Below are 25,956 nucleotides of genomic sequence, written 5' to 3'. Positions count from 1 at the left end.
TAAACACCCCCTTATTCAGCTGTCTTATGTTAGGTTGATTCCCTTTTCCACCGGATGATATACGGCTAGGTGACACTAAGTTTTTTAAGTGAAGAAAAAACAAAAAGCAGCACCAAATGTGCACTACAGCACTAAACATTCCAAACTGTACTTATTTTAAAAATTTTGAGATTTTTGGCAAAAAATTGCAATTTCTTGAGCTGCTTCGCCACGTCACGGCAAATCTCATTTGAAGCAGTCCTACACTAAAATATTTTTATAAAATGTGCCATACGGCCTCACATATGAATAGTAGAACTGCTCTTAGCAGCACTCACCTGGTCTATTTCAATCCCGTACCCATGACTGAGTCATGGCTGTGGGCGGGACAGGTCCAAGCAAATGCTGCATGAAGTAAATAGCCTGTGGACAAAGCCTGATGACTTAATGTGAACAGTCACCAACCGCCAAAATCTAGACAGATGGAATACATCCCAAATTGGGGTGCAAAGCAAGGTGGAGGTCAACCACCGACCAATTCAATGAAGAAAAAACAAAAAGCAGCACCAAATGTGCACTACAGCACTAAACATTCCAAACTGTACTTATTTTAAAAATTTTGAGATTTTTGGCAAAAAATTGCAATTTCTTGAGCTGCTTCGCCACGTCACGGCAAATCTCATTTGAAGCAGTCCTACACTAAAATATTTTTATAAAATGTGCCATACGGCCTCACATATGAATAGTAGAACTGCTCTTAGCAGCACTCACCTGGTCTATTTCAATCCCGTACCCATGACTGAGTCATGGCTGTGGGCGGGACAGGTCCAAGCAAATGCTGCATGAAGTAAATAGCCTGTGGACAAAGCCTGATGACTTAATGTGAACAGTCACCAACCGCCAAAATCTAGACAGATGGAATACATCCCAAATTGGGGTGCAAAGCAAGGTGGAGGTCAACCACCGACCAATTCAATGAAGAAAAAACAAAAAGCAGCACCAAATGTGCACTACAGCACTAAACATTCCAAACTGTACTTATTTTAAAAATTTTGAGATTTTTGGCAAAAAATTGCAATTTCTTGAGCTGCTTCGCCACGTCACGGCAAATCTCATTTGAAGCAGTCCTACACTAAAATATTTTTATAAAATGTGCCATACGGCCTCACATATGAATAGTAGAACTGCTCTTAGCAGCACTCACCTGGTCTATTTCAATCCCGTACCCATGACTGAGTCATGGCTGTGGGCGGGACAGGTCCAAGCAAATGCTGCATGAAGTAAATAGCCTGTGGACAAAGCCTGATGACTTAATGTGAACAGTCACCAACCGCCAAAATCTAGACAGATGGAATAAATCCCAAATTGGGGTGCATAGCAAGGTGGAGGTCAACCACCGACCAATTCAATGAAGAAAAAACAAAAAGCAGCACCAAATGTGCACTACAGCACTAAACATTTTAAACTGTACTTATTTTAAAAAAATTTGAGATTTTTGGCAAAAAATTGCAATTTCTTGAGCTGCTTCGCCACGTCACGGCAAATCTCATTTGAAGCAGTCCTACACTAAAATATTTTTATAAAATGTGCCATACGGCCTCACATATGAATAGTAGACCTGCTCTTAGCAGCACTCACCTGGTCTATTTCAATCCCGTACCCATGACTGAGTCATGGCTGTGGGCAGGACAGGTCCAAGCAAATGCTGCATGAAGTAAATAGCCTGTGGACAAAGCCTGATGACTTAATGTGAACAGTCACCAACCGCCAAAATCTAGACAGATGGAATACATCCCAAATTGGGGTGCAAAGCAAGGTGGAGGTCAACCACCGACCAATTCAATGAAGAAAAAACAAAAAGCAGCACCAAATGTGCACTACAGCACTAAACATTCCAAACTGTACTTATTTTAAAAATTTTGAGATTTTTGGCAAAAAATTGCAATTTCTTGAGCTGCTTCGCCACGTCACGGCAAATCTCATTTGAAGCAGTCCTACACTAAAATATTTTTATAAAATGTGCCATACGGCCTCACATATGAATAGTAGAACTGCTCTTAGCAGCACTCACCTGGTCTATTTCAATCCCGTACCCATGACTGAGTCATGGCTGTGGGCGGGACAGGTCCAAGCAAATGCTGCATGAAGTAAATAGCCTGTGGACAAAGCCTGATGACTTAATGTGAACAGTCACCAACCGCCAAAATCTAGACAGATGGAATACATCCCAAATTGGGGTGCAAAGCAAGGTGGAGGTCAACCACCGACCAATTCAATGAAGAAAAAACAAAACAGCACCAAATGTGCACTACAGCACTAAACATTCCAAACTGTACTTATTTTAAAAAATTTTGAGATTTTTGGCAAAAAATTGCAATTTCTTGAGCTGCTTCGCCACGTCACGGCAAATCTCATTTGAAGCAGTCCTACACTAAAATATTTTTATAAAATGTGCCATACGGCCTCACATATGAATAGTAGAACTGCTCTTAGCAGCACTCACCTGGTCTATTTCAATCCCGTACCCATGACTGAGTCATGGCTGTGGGCGGGACAGGTCCAAGCAAATGCTGCATGAAGTAAATAGCCTGTGGACAAAGCCTGATGACTTAATGTGAACAGTCACCAACCGCCAAAATCTAGACAGATGGAATACATCCCAAATTGGGGTGCAAAGCAAGGTGGAGGTCAACCACCGACCAATTCAATGAAGAAAAAACAAAAAGCAGCACCAAATGTGCACTACAGCACTAAACATTCCAAACTGTACTTATTTTAAAAATTTTGAGATTTTTGGCAAAAAATTGCAATTTCTTGAGCTGCTTCGCCACGTCACGGCAAATCTCATTTGAAGCAGTCCTACACTAAAATATTTTTATAAAATGTGCCATACGGCCTCACATATGAATAGTAGAACTGCTCTTAGCAGCACTCACCTGGTCTATTTCAATCCCGTACCCATGACTGAGTCATGGCTGTGGGCGGGACAGGTCCAAGCAAATGCTGCATGAAGTAAATAGCCTGTGGACAAAGCCTGATGACTTAATGTGAACAGTCACCAACCGCCAAAATCTAGACAGATGGAATACATCCCAAATTGGGGTGCAAAGCAAGGTGGAGGTCAACCACCGACCAATTCAATGAAGAAAAAACAAAAACAGCACCAAATGTGCACTACAGCACTAAACATTCCAAACTGTACTTATTTTAAAAATTTTGAGATTTTTGGCAAAAAATTGCAATTTCTTGAGCTGCTTCGCCACGTCACGGCAAATCTCATTTGAAGCAGTCCTACACTAAAATATTTTTATAAAATGTGCCATACGGCCTCACATATGAATAGTAGAACTGCTCTTAGCAGCACTCACCTGGTCTATTTCAATCCCGTACCCATGACTGAGTCATGGCTGTGGGCGGGACAGGTCCAAGCAAATGCTGCATGAAGTAAATAGCCTGTGGACAAAGCCTGATGACTTAATGTGAACAGTCACCAACCGCCAAAATCTAGACAGATGGAATACATCCCAAATTGGGGTGCAAAGCAAGGTGGAGGTCAACCACCGACCAATTCAATGAAGAAAAAACAAAAAGCAGCACCAAATGTGCACTACAGCACTAAACATTCCAAACTGTACTTATTTTAAAAATTTTGAGATTTTTGGCAAAAAATTGCAATTTCTTGAGCTGCTTCGCCACGTCACGGCAAATCTCATTTGAAGCAGTCCTACACTAAAATATTTTTATAAAATGTGCCATACGGCCTCACATATGAATAGTAGAACTGCTCTTAGCAGCACTCACCTGGTCTATTTCAATCCCGTACCCATGACTGAGTCATGGCTGTGGGCGGGATTGAATTTGGGATGTATTCCATCTGTCTAGATTTTGGCGGTTGGTGACTGTTCACATTAAGTCATCAGGCTTTGTCCACAGGCTATTTACTTCATGCAGCATTTGCTTGGACCTGTCCCGCCCACAGCCATGACTCATTCATGGGTACGGGATTGAAATAGACCAGGTGAGTGCTGCTAAGAGCAGTTCTACTATTCATATGTGAGGCCGTATGGCACATTTTATAAAAATATTTTAGTGTAGGACTGCTTCAAATGAGATTTGCCGTGACGTGGCGAAGCAGCTCAAGAAATTGCAATTTTTTGCCAAAAATCTCAAAATTTTTAAAATAAGTACAGTTTGGAGTGTTTAGTGCTGTAGTGCACATTTGGTGCTGCTTTTTGTTTTTTCTTCATTGAATTGGTCGGTGGTTGACCTCCACCTTGCTTTGCACCCCAATTTGGGATGTATTCCATCTGTCTAGATTTTGGCGGTTGGTGACTGTTCACATTAAGTCATCAGGCTTTGTCCACAGGCTATTTACTTCATGCAGCATTTGCTTGGACCTGTCCCGCCCACAGCCATGACTCAGTCATGGGTACGGGATTGAAATAGACCAGGTGAGTGCTGCTAAGAGCAGTTCTACTATTCATATGTGAGGCCGTATGGCACATTTTATAAAAATATTTTAGTGTAGGACTGCTTCAAATGAGATTTGCCGTGACGTGGCGAAGCAGCTCAAGAAATTGCAATTTTTTGCCAAAAATCTCAAAATTTTTAAAATAAGTACAGTTTGGAGTGTTTAGTGCTGTAGTGCACATTTGGTGCTGCTTTTTGTTTTTTCTTCATTAAGTTTTTTAAGTTCCTATTCCGCCTTTAAATTGTTTTTGGATTTTTTGGTAGACATTCAGCCAAAATGGGGTCACTTTTCAAAATGTACCAATATTTCCTTAACAAATTCTGCACATTTCCAAAGGAACTGTTAAAATGGTGTCACAAAACTCTGCTTGAATTCCAAGTTAATGTCGGTGCCCTCCCCAATTCTATTTTTCATGCGTTTGTTCTCAATTTTTAATTAACACTCCTCTTGACACTTTTTTTTTGTTTTATTAAAGGCGTCTTGAATCAGGTTCCTCGGATAGCCTTTTTCCTGGAACCTCCGCCTTAAGATTTTGAACAGTACATTTTGAACACTAAAGCCAAATAGAGTAACTATCTTTAATGTGAAAATAGGGGATATATTCTGAAAATAAGGACAGATATATATGCCACAGCAAGAAGAGAAGGGAGGGTTTTTTAAGTACACCGATAAAACAACTAATCCTGAATCTTCTGATACTGAACCCAAGACAATTGGTGATAGATCAAGAGATTAGTTTAAAACTAGAGGTTACTCTAAAGGCCCCTTTACACACTGAGACTTTCTAGCAATCCCACCAGCGATCCCGACCTGGCCGGGATCGCTGGAAAGTCTCTGGTGAGTCGCTGGTGAGCTGTCAAACAGGCAAACCTGGCCAACAACGCAGGAGCGATACGGACTTGCAGAATGACCTAGCTGGTAGTTTGGGACGTGTCAAAGCAGCTATTTCAAAGGGAAGTCGCTAACGAAGTCGTTGTAACGGTGTCAAACACAACGATGCTTGCTGCGTAGCAGGAAAGAAAGGACCAAAAAATGTTCCTGAGAAATGTGTAGCGATCAGCAACCTCACAGCGGGGGCCAGGTCGCTGATGCGTTTCATACACTGTAATGTCACTGGGGAGGTCGCTATTACGTCACAAAACCGGTGACGATACAGCGATATCGCTAGCGATGTTGCAGTGTGTAAAGGGGCCTTAAGGCTGGGCCACACGGGGATTACTGCGATCCCTTCGCATGACACTCGACTCACGCTGGCAGTACAGCAGAGCCGAGTGTCATGCGAGTGTCCCTGCGACTGAGGTCTGATCGTGTGAGCGGACCTCAGCTGCGGGGGGGTGGGCTGGCCTGAGGAGGGGCGGGCCGGTGCTGCGGAGGGGAGGGTCGACTATTGCCATTCTCGCCCTGCACTCGCGGTACACCGGTGTACTGCGAGTGCAGTGCGATTTTTCTCACGCCCCATAGACTTGAATAGGTGCGATCGAAAACAGGATCGCATTACAGTTGCAGCATGCTGCAATTGTTTTTTTGTTTGGCTTAGGCCTAAGAGGGCGAGTTCTAGAAAATGGAAGGGAAAGTCTGAAGATAGGGGCTAGGCCTCCAAGTATCATTAGATAATCCATTTATCTCCTCCTCCTCTACACCTGCTTTTTTAGAAAGTAGGGAACTGGGTGTAACGCTTACTGCCGAGGGATGGGGCGGCGAGCGTCTGGGGATGACGCGCATCCCAAAGCGTGAGGTGAACGCACTGGACCACAGGGGGGACCCAGACCCACTCAGACAAAGGAAATGCGGAGTCCAGGGACTGTGGCAGCTGAGCCAGGGCTAGGTGACCGCGGGACAGGGGGCAGTTCACAGTTCAAGGACAGGCAGGATTGGCATGGGAACACAGTACAGTTCAGGCAGGGTAGACAGTTCAGGAATGGATCAGGATCAGGCTGGTCTCAGAACACAGAAACGGACTGGACAGAGGACAACAGACACTGGAGATAATCATCCAAGTTTCCAGACATCGGGCAGAGGTCATCAGACACCGGATATCGGGAAGACTCCAGACATTGGGCAGAGGTCAGACACCGGACATCGGGTATGGCTCCAGATATTGGGCAGTGGTCATCGACAGGGTGGCACAGGCACAATAAGCACAGACCACAGCAGGGCTGCAGGTATAGAACACACGGACAAGGCTGGAGTCTCAGGGCAGGCCGGTAACTGGATACGCTGGTCCCTGAATACGCAGGTACCTGAATACGCCAGATCCAAGGTTAAACGGACTACAGACAGGATACCAGACTCAGACAGGTGACCAGGATTCAGCAGCAAAAGACTCCAGTCCTTCAGCAGCAACACAGATATAACGGGTTTCCTTGGGGACTGGTGGGAAGCGGGGACTGGTTCTGGACGTACCTCTGGTAGGGATGCTGGCTCTGCAGCTGCCTTCTCCCGTTGGCCCAGTTCCACATCCGGGCATACCAGCCCTGCTGTCCCTTGTGCTGGGTGTAGGTCAACTGATCCCTGGGATACAGGTTGCGTCCAGGGGGACCTCACGGAGGCGGGAGGCCACATCTCGGCGGGACACAAAGATCTCTCTTGTAAGCCCCCACTCCGAAATGAAGCCACGCCCCCGCTCTAAGTCAAACCGGGTGACAACTCCGACCTGCAGCGGGCCCTGGGCCAAGGGATTGGCCTTCCAAACCCACTGCTTTGCGGCCAGGTTGCGGGTCTCTGGCTCCACCAGTCTTTCCTGGTGCAACTGCTCTTCATCCGCCAGCTGGGAGATGGTAGGTTGGCGATGGCCCACCTCACTGATGGGCATGGGGGAGAGAGCTTCCAGTTCAGTAGGGCAGTCTCCCGAAGCCATACCTGGGGAAGCGTTGTCCAGAGTTTCTGCTCCTGGCTCTGGGTCAAGGGCGGCCAGGTTACAGTCTGCCCATGTTGCAGCAGCCATGTCATCAGCTACTGGGTTTTCGGCAGCCAGGTTCTCCACTGCTTGGCGGCTGGTAGCCAGGTCTTCAGCTTCCCAGGGGACGGCGGTCAGGTCGGGTGCTTCAGCAGCTGGGGGTTGTGGACAGCTTGGTGGGTCCCGGAGGATGTCGCCGATGGCTGCTGACTCCGCTACAGGTTATTCCTCCTCCAAAATTGGCAGCTCCCGTTCTTTGTGGGCCCGCATAGCTCCCACTGCTCCCATCATGGACGCCTCCCAATCACGGATAGCATCTAACTGCACCCTCTGGAGCATTTGGCTCACCCGAGCCATCTCTGCCTCTATTTCTTGAGCGCTCCAGAATAGAGGGCGCACTGGTGTAGCCCCATGATGGCCAGGGTTCGCCATGGCTGACAACCTGTACCTCAGGTGGTCCCAGCACATCCGTCTATTTTGCACTCCAATATTCGTCTGACTTTACATTAGTTTTGTTTTTCTCACTCCTTGCACACAGGGGGTTGGGCCTTAAATATCGCGCCACTCTCCTCATGTTAGTTTCATTTCTCGCTTTTCCCTGCCTGGGAGGAGATGGGCTTTGATTTTCGCGCCACTTTCCCTGCCAGCCCACGAAGGACGGGTTTTCTTTAACCCCTTGTTGTTCAATAATGGCGACTGGTCGCAAACTTTTTCCTATTAAACAGTCTCTCTAGCATTCAGTCCATAAAGGCACACAGTACCCAGGTTTTTGGCCTGGGCACGGTATCCTGTTCCTGACGCCAAAATGTAGCACCCAGGGGGCAGGGTGTAATCAGGCATGGGGTCTCGTACTTGAGTTACTCAACGCCGGGCCGGTATGTTAGTTTGGGATGTCGCGGTGGCCTGCCCAGCTTCATGCCCCAAGGTGTACACCAATAAGGAGGAAGGATGATGGGGGTTGTAGTACGAAGATTGTTGTGACGCCACCTGTAGTATGCGGCCAGTGATTAGCCGTCACTGCTGCCGCTGTCCTCCGGGGCGGTTGGTAATAGCAGCAGAGATGGTGTCGCTCCCCACAGGTGAAGCAAGCCCCGGGGAAGTTGATGAGGGGAGTAGTGATGGCGAAGGTCTTTGGCACCGAGACGCAGTGCGTCGGCGTCGGTAATAAGAATCCGAGTCTGATGCTGTGGTTCCAGGTGTCTTTACTCACTCTTTGTGCTGCACGCCTGGCTAGTACTGGTCACTCGCTGTGATGAGTCCCATCGAACCCAGATTCCTTTGGAGGTCAGTCCGGTGTGGTACTTGGTGGGTCCTTCCTCCTAGCACCCTGTGTGTCGGATGCCGTGGCTTAAAGCTACTTGGGGACCCCGGTCCATCTCGAGTAGTACTCCTGTCCCTATTTGCAGGTGCTGCGGTTCCGCAATGGGGCCTGGCTGTGTCCAAGGCACCGGATCCTATCTGGCACTGTGCTTTCGGGCTCTGTGTGGCCAGGGAAGCTTGAAACATCCCCGTCCCAGCAGATTCTGGAAAATAAACTTGAAGTATGATCTTCCCTAGGATCCTGCACCCTGCGTGGTGCTGGTTCCAAGGGACCAATGAAGCTCTCCCCTCGGCAACCGCAAGAACAACTCCTGTCTCCCACCAGAGCACCGGTAAGACACGTCTGCTCATTTCCTCTCATGCTGGAGAACTCCCTAACTCTTGTGTTGGCTCCTCACTCCCCCCCTAGTGGCTGCTCCTCCACCGGGTTCCTGTCACTAGTGGGTGGTGTCCCCCATGTTTGAAGGCAACCTTAAGACCTGACCCTAGCCCATTACCCATTGGGGAGGGCAACCTGGTTGTGTATTTGGCTGTGTAAGTGGTGAAACCGGTACCGACCTCCTCCGGATCCTGGTTAAGCACTACACCTTAAATCAGGTGCAGTACTGTGTGGCGACTGAAGCCTCAGGGGCACCACACAGGCACAGCGGGATAGAACCACAACAGGGTACTGCAGGAACAGCAGGATTGGACCACAACGGGGTAGTGCAGGCGGAGCGGGATTGGACCACAATGGGGTAGTGCAGGCACAGCGGGATTGGACTGCAACGGGGTAGTGCAGGCACAGTGGGATTGGACCGCAATGGGTTAGTGCAAGCACAGCAGGATTGGTCCGCAATGGGGTAGTGCAGGCACAGCAGGTCTCGACCGCAACGAGGTAGTGCAAGCACAGCGGGTTTGGAGCACAATGGTGTAGTGCAAGCACAGTGGGAGTGGACCGCAATGGGGTAGTGCAGGCACAGCGGGATTGATCCGCAAACGGGTAGTGCAGGCACAGCGGGATTGAACCGCAATGGGGTAGTGCAGGCACAGCGGGATTGGACCACAACGGGGTAGTGCAGGCACAGCGGAATTGGCCTGCACCGGGGTAGTGCAGGCACATCAGGTTTGGACCGCAACGTGGTAGTACAAGCACAGCGGGATTAGACCGCAAGAGGGTAATGCAGGCACAGCGGGTCTGGACCGCAATAGGGTAGTGCAGGCACAGCAGGATTGGACCACAACGGGGAAGTGCAGGCACAGCAGGTCTGTTTCGCAATGGGATCATTTAAGCACAGTGGGTCTGGACCGCAATGGGGTAGTGCAGGCACAGGGGGATTGGACTGCAACGAGGTTGTGCAGGCACAGTGGGTTTGGTGCACAATGGGGTAGTTCAAGCACAGTGGGTTTGGTCTGCAACGTGGTAGTGCAAGCACAGCGGATTTGGACCACAACGTGGTAGTGCATGCATAGCAAGTTTGGACCGCAACAGGGGTAGTGCAGGCACAAAGTCTTGGATCGTAACGGGATAGTGCAAGCATAGCGAGTTTGGACAGCAACAGAGTAGTGCAAGCACAGAGGCTTAGACCGTAACAGGATGGTGCAGTCACAGCAGGGAATCCAGACTTCAGGTTCAAATAAACAGGACTTTATTAACAGGAACAAGACACAGCAGGACTTCAGGTACATAACACAACAGGAACAAGGCTGGAGTCTTAAGGCCCCGTCACACTAAGCAACATCGCTAGCAACATCGCTGCTAACGAACAACTTTTGTGACGTTGCTAGCGATGTTGCTGTGTGTGACATCCAGCAACAACCTGGCCCCTGCTGTGAGGTCGTTGGTTGTTGCTGAATGTCCTGGGCCATTTTTTAGTTGTTGCTGTCCCGCTGTGAAGCACAGATCGCTGTGTGTGACAGCGAGACAGCAACAACTAAATGTGCAGGCAGCAGGAGCCGGCTTCTGCGGAGGCTGGTAAGCAATGTAAATATCGGGTAACCAAGAAGCCCTGTCCTTGTTTACCCGATATTTACCTTTGTTACCAGCCTCCTCCGCTCTCACTGTCAGTGCCGGCTCCTGCTCTGTGCACATGTAGCTGCAGGACACATCGGGTTAATTAACCCGATGTGTACTGTAGCTAGGAGAGCAGGGAGCCAGCGCTAAGCAGTGTGCGCTGCTCCCTGCTCTGTGCACATTTAGCTGCAGTACACATCAGGTAATTAACCCGATGTGTGCTGTAACTAGGAGAGCAAGGAGCCAGCGCTAAGCGGTGTGCGCGGCTCCTGCTCTGTGCATATTTAGCTGCAGCACACATCGGGTAATTAACCCGATGTGTGCTGTAACTAGGAGAGCAGGGAGCCAGCGCTCAGTGTGCGCTGCTCCCTGCTCTGTGCACGTGTAGCTGCGTGCGCTGGTAACCAAGGTAAATATCGGGTTGGTTACCCGATATTTATCTTAGTTACCAAGCGCAGCATCTTCCACGCGGCGCTGGGGGCTGGTCACTGGTTGCTGGTGAGCTCACCAGCAACTCGTGTAGCGACGCTCCAGCGATCCCTGCCAGGTCAGGTTGCTGGTGGGATCGCTGGAGCGTCGCAGTGTGACATCTCACCAGCAACCTCCTAGCAACTTACCAGCGATCCCTATCGTTGTTGGGATCGCTGGTAAGTTGCTTAGTGTGACTGGACCTTTAGGACATGTCGGTAACTGGATACGCCGGTTCCTGAATACGCAGGTACCTGAATATGCCGGATCCGTGGATAACCGGACTCAGACAGGATACCAGACTCAGACAGGTGACACTGGGATTCAGCAGCAACAGGCTCCAGTCCTTCAGCAGCAATACAGACATAACGGGTCCGGGGCAGACATCAGTATGCCAGGACTAGATACAATCAGAACTGGTGCAGAATACAGGCAGACCAGAGCAACATGGCCGGAGCAACACAGAGCTAGGTTCAGTAACCTAAGGAAGTTGCTCAGCGACGCCCATCAGGGAAGAGGAACTTTTATACCAGATGCTTCCCAGCCTTAGGCTGGGAACATCTTAGCAAGGTGCGCATGCCACCTAATAAAAAGAAAGGAAGCGTGCGGGCGCGCCCCCTAGGCTGGTGGCCCGGAAACCCCACACATGTGCAGGCCCTGAAGTCTAGGCAGAAGCTGAAGACATCACACGTGGGCATCCGTGGGTGGGGTCAGCCGGGGACCGCACTGCATGTGGATGGAAATGAAGGTAAGAGGAGGGGCAGGAACATGGCACTAGGACGCCACGTAGTGCCGGCGTGCTAGGGGAGGCGGCGTTACACTGGGACCATACATTTTATGTGACCGGACATGCTAGTTTGCCAGCAAACAAAAGTAGATGACTCAACTAAATGTGATGTGTGCAGATCTGTCATTTGTACCCACTGTTAAAGGGAACCTGTCACCAGTTTTTTCACTATTAAACTAAAAGTATCACCTTCTGCAGCTCCTGGGCTGAATTCTATGAAGGTGCACCTTGTGCCCTGACTCCCCTTGCAGACCCCCAAAATAACTTTATAAAACTTGTCCGTTAGGTATGCTAATTACCCGTGTGGCTCAGATGGGTGGGCTCATTTTCTGCTTCTGTCCCCCCTCCTGCCGCTGTTCGCCGTCTTCCTTTCTTGATTGACGTGATGGCGCCTCCATCATCATCCTCGTTGCTCTTTCAAATCTCGTGCCTGTGCAGTTAGGTCGGCTCGCACAGGCGCAGTTCGCTCTGCCATATCGCGGGAAGAGCAGAAAACATAGGTGTCCTCGCCCGCGCCGGTGAGCTAAATGCGCAGGCGCGAGGATTAGGTCGGGTACGAGGATGACGCTGGTGAGGTGAACTATTTTATATTCAATGGGAAATACTACCACCAACTCAGGGGCATGGTAATGGGGCACCCTTGTGCCCCAGCCTATGCCAATCTGCTCTTGGGCTGGTGGGAGGATATGGTAGTATTCCATGATGATGAGGTTGTCTGGTGTCCTCAAATCCAATCTTGGGGTGTTGTATAGACAATATTCTTGTTCTTTTGTCTGGATTGCAGGAGTCTTTTGTGTTCCATTTGAATACCAACAATTCGGGCCTTACATTTATCTGTGAAATTGGGGGGATCTATTTTTTATCTATTCATCAACAAGGAAAGAGATGGCTCTTTGAGAACCTCAATATAACGCAAACCTAATCCCACCAATAGTTTATTACGGTGGGAAAGTTGTCACCGTCTCAGTCTGAAGAAAGGTATCCCAAAGGGCCAATTTCTCAGGCTCATCAGAAACATCTTGACTTTATCGTATCTCAATATCCAGGCACATGCCCTGAGGAAGAGGTTCAACGAGAGAGGCTATCCATCAGATGCAGTGGATATGGCTTATAATAATGCCCTGGAAAGCAATAAAAATGAGACTACTTTTGGCCAAACTCAAAAAGAGCGATGAATCAATCATACAATTCATCGGGATGACCATGGTCATGAGTATTTTGAGGTAGGTACAGGCTAATCCTCAGAGGTGACCCTGATATCTGTGACCTAATTAGTCCCATTCCAGCGGTTACATTTAGGAGGGGTAAAACCATCCACGACCATGTAATCCATAGGTTCTACATATTCCCTAATAATAGCTGGTACTTGGCTGGACCACAGGGAAGCAGGAACTTTCAAATGTGGTTGACGCAAATATGCTACACCATCTAAGGACTTCACAAGTGTAGTGACTGGAAGGAGATATAAAAGCAGAGACTTTTCAAACTGTAGAACGTCTGGAATTGTGTATACGTGTACATGTACTTGCATGCTTAATTATGTGGGTCAGGCAAAGACTATTGTCTCCCTCCTGACAGGGTGAAATTGTACAATTCTGACCAGTATCACTTTATGTATTAATAATTCTTAAACACTTCAACAGATCACAGTGATTATGAGACTGCTTTTTCATTAAACATTATACTTAATGTTAGTGGCAAATTTAGGTCAACATATTTAGGTTTATTTGTGAAAATATTGGAATTTTGGCAAAAATTTTGAAAATGTAGAAATATTTAAATTTTACATTTTTATGCCGTTAAAGCAGAGAGTTATGTCACACAAAATAGTTAATAAATAACATTTAGCAAGTCTACTTTACATCATCATCAGTTTATAAACCTTTTTTTTTTTCATACAAAGTTAGGATGCACGGCAGGGCTTGGAAGGGAAGGAGCACAATTTGATTTTTGGAACATAAAATCGAGTGGAATTGAAAGCGGATGCCATCTTGTGTTTGAAGAGCCATTAATGTGACAAAACAGTGGAAACCCCGCACAAGTGACCCCATTATGAAAAATAGACTCCTCAAGGAATTTATTTAGATGCATGGTGAGCACCCTGAATCCCCATGTGCTTCATAGAATTTTATAATGTTGAACTGTGATAATGACAAAATCAAATTTTTCCCACAAACATTTTATTTTAGCCCTAATTTTTTAATCTTCACACAAGGGTAACAGGATAAAATGCATCATATAATTTGTTGTGCAATATTTCCTGAGCATGATGATACCCCGTATGTGGTGGAAAACTATTGTTTGTATGTACGGAAGGGCTCAGAAGGAAAAAAGCGTCATTTGACTTTGGAATGCAAAATTGTTTGGACAGCCTTTGATGTGCCTGAACAGTGGAAACCCGCACAAGTGACCCAATTTTGGAAACTAGACTCCTCGAGGAATTTGTCTAGATATATGGTGAGCACCTTGAACCAACAGGTGCTTTACAGAATTTTACGACGCTGAACCGTAAAAATTTTAAAAACAGATTTGTTGCTTTAGCCCCAAATTTTTTCATTTTCAAAAGGGTAGCAGGCAAAAAATGGACCCTGAAATTTGTTGTGCAATTTCTCCTGATTACGCTGACACTCCATATGTGTTGGAAAACTATTGTGTGGACACAGTGCAGAGCTCCAAAAGGAAGGAGTGACGAATTGGAACGCAGACTTTAACTTGGATGGAATGGTCTGTGGGCGTCATGTCGCATTTGGAGAGCCTTTGATATGCCTAAACAGTGGAAATCCCTTACAAGTGACCCCATTTTGGACTAGTCCCTTCAAGGACTAATTTTTTTCATTTTCACAAGGGTAGCAGGAGAAAACGGACCTCAAACTTTGTTGTGCAATTTCTAATTATGACGATACCAAATATGTGGTAGAAAACTACTGTTTAGGCACACTGTCGAGCTCCAAAAGGAAGGAATGACATTTTTAAAGGCAGACTTTGATGGAATGGTCTGCAGGTGTCATGTTGCATGTAGAGAACCCTTGATGTGTCTAAACAGTGTAAACTCCCCACAAGAAATTGCAATTTGTAAACAAGACCTCTCAAAGAATTTATCTTGATGCATGGTGAGCACCTTGAACCCACAGGTGCTCACAAACCTTAACAAAACTGAACCTTGAAAATGAAAAAATAGGGTTTTATTCCCCAAAAAATGTTGCTTTAGCCCCAATTTTTTTTTTCATTTTGACAAGTGTAGCAGGAGAAAATGGATCCCAAAATTTGTTGTGCAATTTCACCTGAGTAGGCTGATACCCCATTCGTGGTGGGAAAACTGCTGTTTTGGCACACAGCCAAGCTTCAAAAGGAAGGAGTGACAATTTGAGTGCAGACTTTGATGGAATGGTCTGTGGGCGTCATGTCATATTTGGAGAGCCCTTGAGGTGCCAAAACAGAAGAAATCCCCCACAAGTAACCCTATATTGAAATGGATCTACTGTTTCCCTGGTCTCTGAGTTTTATAATGTGGTGGTAAATGTGAGTTGTGTAAAGTACATCAGGTTTGCATATTGGATTTGTGTAGAAATAAATTTAGTAGTCCATGGATGAGTGGTAGACAGAAACATTTTTTTATGCATAGGCCAGGTTTTTCGGGGCAGGTGTTGCTTTGCCAAGTGGTATCATTTCTTTTCCCCCTTCTGTAACACACTCTGCAATTTTTTGCGGCATTCCTCTCTTTGCAGTTTGAGGGACGTCACCTGGGAAATATTGCCCTGGTACAACATGAGTGCCTTCCGTTCCAGAGGTACTCGGGCCTGCTCCTTCCTGACTTTCAAACCTTAGGTCCTTAATCATTACCTTCTAAAACTGAAGGAATGTGTCGGCCTGGCTTGCACATCGTCATGGCACGAACGGGTTATATATGTTGCTATCTGTATAATGGTTAGTTTCAGATAGATCTTGTAACACTCGCCACAGGAGATGGTAAAGCTGTGAGCCAGAGTGAACCCACTGGACCACAGGTGGACCTGGGGCTTACGCTTAGTGGGGGGGGGCTTGACTAAGCACCCACTGTAAGGTAGATGCCAGGTGCCACTCGCAGGACAGTGGCCGGGACTGTGGCAGCTGACCCCTAACCCAGGGACGGACATGGGGACAAGCAGACACAGCCACTAGTGTAGCAAGGGCCTACGGGGTAGCTGAGGCTGCTGGTGCAGCCGGGATGAACGGACACAGTCTCTAGTATAGCAAGGACCTCCAGGGTAGCTGAGGCTGGTGGCATGGCAGGGGTGGCCGGACACAGGGTACCAAGGGGACAGGAGACAGGCAAGGACACTGTACACTGTAACAGAAGCACAGCGGACAAGGGAACCTGACAACTAGCTGACTAGTTCACAAAACCACTAACTAACGGAACACGTTGATCAGGCACCTCGCCTAGTGAGAGAGTGCCTTAAGTACCCAGTGCCTCTCAGCGATAGTGAATGACGTACTTGCCCCTTAAGAGAAGAGCAGCAACGCACTCTCACGCCCTAGGACTTCTAGGCCGTGTACACAGGTCTCAGGAGGGGGAAGCAGGAAGGAAACACCCACATGGAGGACCGCGGAGATGCCGGATAATGTGGTGAGAGCCGGCCATGGGGATGATTAAGTGCGTGTCCCTACGGGGAGGGGAGCGAGGGGTGCAGGGACGCCAGTACTACAGATATACAAGGGCCCCTAAATATAATCTAAGGTGGTTGTTTACCGCTTGTTCTTTCAGCCATGAGAATATGAGGCACACATGTTCCCCACTCTGGTGGTTGCTCCATCGGTGGAACCACTGATCTAACAATTATGACCTTTTCAGTTGATAGCGGGCAATATATGTAGATTGGGATACCACTTTAACAATTTGCCTACTTTCTAGTTAAAAATCATCATATATAAAAATATTATTGTCTGTTAGGGCAATGTTTGCCATGGTTAATCGCAACCTTCTATATTTTATAGACATAAATATTTACGAATTACAATACTGTTTATCAGCAGGAACGTGAATTGTGTTACTGAGTATTATTGCTTTGTCTATGTGGTTGTGTGTTATGTCCCGCTTATTATTATCTCTCCTTTGATCCATCAATGTTTTATGAGACTTTCTTTATATTTTTCATTAGTTCTTCTACATTCTGCATTTTATCTTGGTGTTGGCTTATTGATGGATATTGTTGTGTTGGATTGTGTGTTCTGTCTCCTGCAGAGTTGTGAGCACTAACTAAACAGGGTTTCTCAATCTTGAGTATTTGTTCTGTGCCTCTTGCGGTTATTTTCAGCAAATTCAACAGATTCTTGTCACTGTTCTCCTCATTCCAGAGTTTCCTGGTGTTAAAATCAACAAACATAAAAAGATGGACAGACGGACAGAACAGAACAGCCAGAACAGTTAGAAGGTATAATTAGTTTTCTATCTTTGGAAATATGTATTTCTGTAACTTCTGTTACAGGAATTGTACTGATCCTGAGTTAGAGCCCACAAAGACTTCTTATCTGGTGTTATTTGCTTAATTGTGTACAAGCTTCAGAGCTGCATTCATAATTCTGCTGGTTGTCATCGGAAGAAGAAATTCTGAAGTACACATCCCTAACAGTTTTGTTGAGCTCTTGTAATGAAGGGGGCAGGCTAAGTGCACATTGCATTTTTGCACTTAGCTAATATATAACCTCTGAAAAGCTCCAGACATGACCTTTAATGTTTCCATGGGTCACATTTACCAGACAATGGCTAAAGGTATGTGTAACACACAGACCACAATATACCCAGGACAGCAGGCATGGGTCGGGTCCTGTAACATGTGTCACACGTGTTGGTGGCCGTGCACGTGTCCCGGCGTTCTGGTGACAGTGAAAAGCACATGGCTGTGGGCGATTACGTCAGTGTAACTGTTTTCCCTGTCAACCAGGTGGTCAATGGCGTGCCCTTGATGTTGGTGCAAGATAAACAGGGGAGTAAGGAGGCAGGTACACAGCCATGATGGTGATAATATACTGAGATGATACGGCTCCACAGACAAGCAGACAGCTTTCACATCTCCACCAGACTCTGCTCCTTTGACTTCTGGCCCAGTGACCAGGCGCAGCCGTATTCCCACTGCAGGCGGAGCTGGTGATGGGGGAAGAGTCAGTACCAGTAGTTCTGGTGGTAACAGTCGCCACCCATCCACCAAGCTTGGTCTGGCTGGGACTTGCAGTACCGCTGGCACAGTGTAGGGGTGTGTGCCTTCCAGCTGAAGTTATCAACTCTCATTCCTGCCAATGGGACGGCATCACACCCGTTTTATATCTTCAATGGTCTGCTGTTCTTTGCCAGATATAGTCCTGTGTTTGGCTAGAGCTACACCCTTTTCTGGTACCGTGCATACCTTGCTGTTTTGTTCCCTGTTTGGTTTGACCTTGGCCTGTTTTCCTAACGTTCCTCCTGCCTGCTGATTCTGTACCTCGCCTGACATCTTGGTTTTGACCTCAGCCTGTTTTCTGGACATTCCTCCTGCCTTCTAATTTTGTACCCTGCTGACTTCCTGGTTTTTACCATGCCTGGTGACTATCCCTGTCTGTGGACGGCAGCCATTTCATAGGCAGCGATCTCCTGGATCTTGCAATAAATCCAGATCCCTGTATAGGGGTTAAAGAGTTTAAGGGTATTTGTCATGCCACCAGCCCAGGAACATCAGCGGCACTCATCACTTACCACCCCGGCCTCCATGCCCTTTGCTCCAGACCGCTGTTTTCGGGTCTCCCTGCCGGTGCCGCCAACGATCCCTGCCCAGAGGTCCCAGCGTCACTCTCCACTCGGGTCCCCTCCGCACTTCTGCCGGTATTCCAGCAGGTCCTGGCTCCTGCGCGCCTGCGGTCCACTTCATCCTCCTCTCCTGTGCTTCCTGCTCTGACGTCCAGGTCTCGGGGCTCGCACATGTGCACTAGGGCGAGGCATGCACTTTTTCCTCTTCTTAAAGGGCTAGCATCTCTTGACCCGGATGTTCCTCTGCTGAGCTCTGACAAGTACTGGGTACTTAAGACATCCTTCCCCATTGTGTGGTGCTTGTTCAACGTGTTCCTGTAGCTTGTCTCTCGTGCTAGTTGTTCAGGTCCCCCTGTGCTTCATACTGTGTTAATTTTGTCTCTGCCTGCAGACCCTGTATGCCAGTCTGAGAGCGTTCATCTTTCCGTCCCTCCTGTGTGTCTCCTTTGCCAACCAGCCACCACCGGTGCCTGCCAGCTTCAGTCTCCACCTGACCCTGCCAGCCTGTACTTGTCCTAGACCTACTACCACCTCGCCTGGAGACCCGAACGGGTCACTATCCAGTCTGCCTGTGTCTACTACGCTAGTCCCAGCTGCCATGCATTTAGGCCTTCTGGGGTTGCACCTGACAGTCCCTGTAGAGGGGTTAGCTTGTGGTTAGCTCCCCTGGGAAATCCACTGCACGGCCCCGTGGGTCCCCTCCTGGACTGTTGTAACAGCAAATCAGGATCCTGCTTAGTGGGCGGCTTGTCCTAGTTGGTTCGGGTTAACCATTTTGTGTCTGCTGTTACAATAGCACATGGATACAATGATACAGTCACATATGAGGTGGGATAACAGCAAGTGCGAAAAGAGCCTATCTTGTTGACCAAGCTGACACAACAGAGGTGGCCTCCTCTATCCCACTGGGGTGTTGTTCCCCAGCAGACCCCTGAGTTCCTGCTTCCTCTGACCTTCATGTAAAGTAGACTTTCTTGTGTACCTATCTTCTTTATGGGGGACCCATCTCCAGGCCCATACTCCTTCTGTGTCCACAGCTTTGAGTTTCAGGTAGGCTAAGGCGCTGTGCAGACCAGTGCAAGTCATAAGACGTCCTACTTGTGGTTTTGGGTCAGTTTGTTCTCATATAGCCCACTAGAGCGGGGGTTAGCATTCCCCTGCATGTCTCTGGCGTGTGCACTCGCTGAGCTCCAACTATACTCTGACTAAACTCTGAGGTAACAGCAGTTAGGTGCACTGAGACTCCGCCCACCAGCTATTCTGCCCAGCAACAAGGCCTGTGGGGAGCTTAACTCCTGATGTAAACGTGTATGCCACATGTCAGCAATATAACTACTGTTTATGACTATAAATGACTTTGATAGTACCCAACTCTGGGGTACTACATATGTCCTTTAGGCCTCTGTTTGGCAGGTATGCGTATACCATTGAACCCTTTTTAAAATGTAATGTAATAGCACATCACACATAGGTGCTATAGTATAGAGCAGGCTCAGGTGCTGAGCCTGCAACAAATCTGGCAAATGCTGGTTGTGTTACACAGCTGGCATCTTCATGTAATGGCAGCACCTGACAGCAGCATTTAAATGGTGAACATGTCATGATTCCTTTGTGCAGAACATTCTGTATTGTTCTGCTATGCTCTCGTGCAGAGCCGGTATATGTTGCCTATGGTGCTGTCAGGTTTCCAGGTTTTCCAGTTCTCTTTTGAATGAGCTTGCCCTCGGTTAACATGGAGTTTACTGTTCTGTTGCCCTACTTCCTGTCCAGCTGCTTAAAAGGCCGCCTCTAAGCCTAGTCCAGTGCCTGAGTATACTGCTTGCTGTGTGCTCCTGCTTTGCTGCTGCTAATCCTGATTGCCTTTGGATCCTCCTAAAGACTACCGACCGACCGACTCTGGACCTTACCCGGTTTCTCTAAGCTGTGCCCGGATTCCGTCTGCCATCTTCGGTCAGCACTCTGCCCGGTTCTCTCTGGTTCGTAACCACTCTGGACAATCATTCCGTACGGACACTCCTGGACTTTTACCGCTTGCCCCTTGTGTCCCGGCTGCGGCGCATTTAGGCCTTCCGGGGTGATTGCCGGACAGTCCCTGTATAGGGGTTCGCTCTGGTGGTCTCCCTGGGGGAGTCCGGTGCGTGGCCCCGGGAATTCCCTTCGCTCCGTTTCGGAAAGGTATTTTGTGTATTTCTACTGCTGTGTTTTCCGTTGTGTATCTACCGTGGTTACATATTATAAAACATCTTGTACCAGGAACTCGTCTCTGATTGTCATTGCCCTACGCTATCGAAATCCTCAGAACATATATAAGTATTACATTATACTCAGGCCTTAGGAGGATTTCGCTGGGGCAATGACTGAGACACGAGTAGATCAGCTCTTCTCCATGATTAACTCCCTGCAGCAGGAGATGGAGGCGGTGCAGAATAAACTTAGAGATGTGGAGGCACAGCTGGGCCATGATCACCAGGTACTGGGGCCGGCTATACAGGATTTGCAAGTCAGAGTGGAGGCTCAGGAAGCCGTCCCCACTACGTCCGTATCAGCTGCCGGTATGCCTAGGTTACCCCCATTCCGTTTCAATGGTGATCGTAGTCAGTTCCGTGGATTTGTTAACCAATGTATACTGTTTTTCGATGTACATTCTGATTATTACCGTTCTGATCGGTCAAAGGTGTTATGTATCATCATGTTATTAACCTCACGAGCACTGGCTTGGGCTAATCCCATGATAGAGAATCGGGACATCCGTTTGAACCACGTGGATGACTTTCTGACCGCAATGGCGCAAATGTTTGATGATCCGAATCGCCGTGCTACCGCTGAATCGGCTCTCCTTTCCTTACGTCAGGGAAAGCGTTCTGTCGTTGAATACGCCACTGAGTTCAAGAGGTTAGTGGTAGACACCGACTGGGGAAACAATGAATTATTATCTGTTTTCAGAAAAGGTTTGTCCAGTACCATCAAGGACGAGTTAGCCCGTTCCGAATCTCCAGGGGATTTTGAACTGTTTCTCCAGCACTGTGTGCGCATTGATACTCGTTTGACGGAACGTAGACAGGAAAAATGGGCAGCTGTAAACCGTGTAAACAATATTGCGTTTCCTTCCAGAGAACCCGCTCTCAGGACGCCACGGGAGGCCGAGGACGTACCTATGCAAGTGGACTCTTTGCAAAAACGAGAGACCAACGAACGTCGTGAACACCGGCTCCGTGAGCGTTTGTGTTTCTATTGCGGTCAATCGGACCATTTCTTGATCGACTGCCCGAAACGTCCAAATCGCCCAAATAAGGTATTGGCAGCCATGGCAGAGTGTGACAACACGGATGCAGAGTCCGATATCTCTGAGGCAAGTGGACACTTGGATGCGGTATTTCCCTTGACTGTAATGTCTACCTACCGAAGGACTCAGAGGGGAAATATACTGTTACGGTTGCTGCGAGCACTGGAGACTATGTCCAGATTTCTTGCTACTGCACATGTGCGAGCGCTGGAGACTAAGTCCAGATTTCTTGCTACTGCACATGTGCGAGCGCTGGAGACTAAGTCCAGATTTCGTGCTACTGCACATGTGCGAGCGCTGGAGACTAAGTCCAGATTTCGTGCTACTGCACATGTGCGAGCGCTGGAGACTAAGTCCAGATTTCTTGCTACTGCACATGTGCGAGCGCCGGAGACTAAGTCCAATCTTGGAGCCATTGCACATGTGTGGGTGACATCATCGCTGACACGAGGTCACATGTCTCTGACACCTTCTATGCCGATTGGTCGCTGGTCATGTGCTTGTGACGTCTTGCTCGGTGATAGGCCAGCATGACGTCACTCCTGTCGTTCTGGCAGCGGATTGGCTCTGGTGTCCTCCATCTTGGATGAGGCACAGAGTCTATATAAGACCCTGACACACGCCGCATGGTGCTCAGTCCTCTTGGTTCATGCATATGAGTAGACGCTCTGTGCGCGTTCCTCTAGGCATTCCTCTGTCTATGCTAGGTGAGCGCTACCGGCAGGGTAGCGTTCTTATACCTTACAGCTTCGGCTGCTGTCCGTATCCTTACCTCTTAGGGGAGCGGACATAGGCAGGTGCCTGAGGCACATGGTCTGGCTGGGCCTTGTGATTCTACTCGTAGGTGGACGTTGCCGCTAGGGTAACGTTCCTTATACTGCGTCTGGCAGTTGTTCGTATCCTCGCACACTAGGGGAGCGAACAGAGGTAGGAGCTTTGTGCGGCTTACGCTGCTGTTCGTCTCTTTTGCACCACTAGAAGAGCGGACCTAGGCAGGTGCCATATCTAGTGGTTCGTGTCCTCGCACACTAGTGGAGCGAACGCAGGTAGGAGCTTTGTGCGGCTTACGCTGCTGTTCGTCTCTTTTGCACCACTAGAAGAGCGGACCTAGGTAGGTGCCATTTCGCACACATTGCCTTTGTCTCTGTGATTGTTAACAGAGATCATTCCACACACCCTCCAAGTAAGGGAGGAATTGCTTTACTTACTTATTATATCCTTCTGTGAGTTAACAGATGTATTGCACTCTGCCATAGTCTGCAGCAAAGTCTTTGCACGGTGGACCCTGACTGTCTGATACTCCTTTCGGTTATTATCAGACAGCCCCCCGTAACATTAGGACTGAGCCAAGGGTCTGGCAGTTATGGCAGAATATCAGCAGTTACACCGTTACATACAAGTACTTGAGTCACGGCTCAAGAGTATAGAGGATAAACCTCAGACCATGGTGACATCTGCACATGATCCTCGACTTGCTCTGCCAAACAGATATTCTGGCGATGCCAGATCATGTCGTGGTTTCATTAGTCAGTGTCAGATACACCTAGAGGTCAACTCTTCTCGCTTCTCTACGGAGAGGTCCAGAGTAGGCTTTATCATCTCATTACTTCAGGACAAAGCCTTAGAATGGGCGACTCCCCTATGGGAGCGCTCTGATGTGGTTACTCTGAGACATCAAGACTTTCTTGATGCTCTTAAGGCGGTATTCATGGGTCCGCAGGTTACCCATGATGCGGCCCTGAGACTGTTAGATCTATCTCAGGGTTCGTTATCCACTAGTTCTTATGCCATTGCTTTTAGAACTCTGGTGGCAGAACTAGATTGGCCAGAGAAGGTGTTGATTCCTATCTTCTGGAGAGGGTTGGCAGGCTATGTCAAGGATGCCCTTGCTACTCGTGACGTCCCTGCTTCTCTGGAGGACTTGATCACAGTTGCAACGAGGATCGATGTACGCCATAAGGAACGTAGACTCGAGGTCTCTTCCTCACGCCCTAAGCATCGGGCTATTCCAGTTGTTGAGGGTCCACTACCATCTTCCTCAGCATCTGAAACATCTCCCACTCCTATGGAGTTAGGTCATACGTTCTCCAGACTACGCAAGTCTGGTCCTCCTATATGTTACGTATGTCGTCAGGCTGGGCACTATGCCAACAAGTGTCCTAGTCGTCAGGGAAACTCCCTGGCCTAGTAACCATTAGAGGGGGGTTACTAGAGACGTCTTCTGCACCCTCTAAGTGTTGTATCCCAGGTCAGCTCTCGTTATCTGAGAATACATGGCCTATTATGGCTTTTGTGGATTCCGGAGCTGACGGGATTTTTGTGTCCTCAGGATTTGTAAAGGGACACAATATTCCCTCTATCATGTTAGAGGCGCCTATTCCTGTCCGTGTTGTTAATGGAACTATGTTGTCTGACTCCATTACATTGAGGACAGTTCCCTTGCGCCTTTCCCTGTCTCAGGGTCACATAGAGGAGATTTCTTTTCTTGTTTTGCCTGAGGGTATAGACGACGTCCTTCTGGGTCTTCCATGGCTTCGGACTCATGCTCCTCACATTGACTGGGAGTCTGACAGCATTATTAGTTGGGGTTCGAAATGTCAGTCCCGATGTCTTCCCTTACCACCTAAGGTCGTTGCGGTTGCATCAACTGATCTCTCTCCCATACCTACACCCTATTTGGATTTCGCTGACGTGTTCTCCAAACAGGGTGCTGAGGTTCTTCCACCCCATAGGCCGTATGACTGTGCCATAGACCTTATCCCAGGTTCGGTTCCACCTAAAGGCAGGGTTTACCCCCTGTCGATACCTGAGTCGGAGGCCATGTCGACCTATATAAGAGAGAGTTTAGAGAAGGGGTTCATTCGTAAGTCTGTCTCTCCCGCGGGAGCTGGGTTTTTCTTTGTTCGGAAGAAAGAGGGTGATTTGCGTCCCTGCATAGATTACAGGGGTCTCAACGCAATCACAATAAAGAACAAATACCCATTACCTTTAATTTCGGAGCTCTTTGACAGACTGAGAGGAGCTCAAGTTTTTACGAAGTTGGATCTGCGGGGTGCGTATAACTTGGTACGAATTCGAAAGGGTGACGAATGGAAGACCGCTTTTAACACCCGAGACGGTCACTATGAATACCTCGTCATGCCTTTTGGGTTATGTAATGCACCCGCAGTATTTCAGGACTTCGTAAACGATGTGTTCAGGGATTTACTGTTATCCTCAGTAGTGGTGTATCTGGACGACATCCTGATTTTTTCTCCTGATCTGGAGACTCATCGTCAGGATGTCGTTCGTGTCCTTTCCCGTTTAAGGGAGCACTCATTGTTTGCTAAACTCGAGAAATGTGTATTCGAGCAGTCCTCATTGCCTTTTTTGGGTTACATTATCTCACAAGAGGGTCTGGCTATGGATCCTGCGAAGCTCTCTGCTGTCCTGCAATGGTCCGAACCTCATTCCTTGAAGGCGGTGCAACGCTTCTTAGGATTCATAAATTATTACAGGCAGTTCATACCCCATTTTTCTACTTTGGTGGCCCCTTTGGTGGCCTTGACTAAGAAAGGTGCTAATCCCAAAGCCTGGTCTACTGAGACATCTCAGGCTTTTGAGGCAGTAAAAAGACACTTTTCAACTGCTCCCGTTCTTCAAAGACCCGATGAGAATAAGCCCTTCCTCTTAGAGGTTGATGCCTCTTCAGTGGGTGCTGGTGTGGTCTTGTATCAAAAGAACGGTGCAGGTAGAAAAAGGCCGTGTTTCTTCTTTGCTAAAACCTTTTCACCGGCAGAGAGAAACTATACCATTGGGGATAGGGAACTGCTCGCCTTGAGATTAGCCTTGGAGGAGTGGCGTCACTTGCTGGAAGGAGCGAAACATCCTTTCCAGGTCTATACAGACCATAAGAATCTGACGTACTTACAAACCGCTCAGCGTCTGAATCCTCGCCAAGCCCGCTGGTCCTTGTTTTTCTCCCGCTTTCACTTCTCCATCAACTATCTGTCTGGGAGTAAG

The 25,956-nt window shown here is 48.1% G+C and overlaps 1 pseudogene; it reads right to left on the bottom strand.

The window, feature by feature from the left end:
* Positions 1-6,950: 6,950 nt before the first annotated feature.
* The window catches only part of LOC142302711 (RNA-binding protein FXR1 pseudogene), a 72,307-nt pseudogene continuing 53,301 nt past the window's right edge, over positions 6,951-25,956 (bottom strand).

This window comes from Anomaloglossus baeobatrachus, chromosome 4 (assembly GCF_048569485.1).
Source record: "Anomaloglossus baeobatrachus isolate aAnoBae1 chromosome 4, aAnoBae1.hap1, whole genome shotgun sequence".
Taxonomy (NCBI): Eukaryota; Metazoa; Chordata; class Amphibia; order Anura; family Aromobatidae; genus Anomaloglossus; species Anomaloglossus baeobatrachus.
The sequence above is the reverse complement of the archived record's forward strand: the minus strand, read 5'-3'. Positions and strand labels throughout refer to the sequence as shown.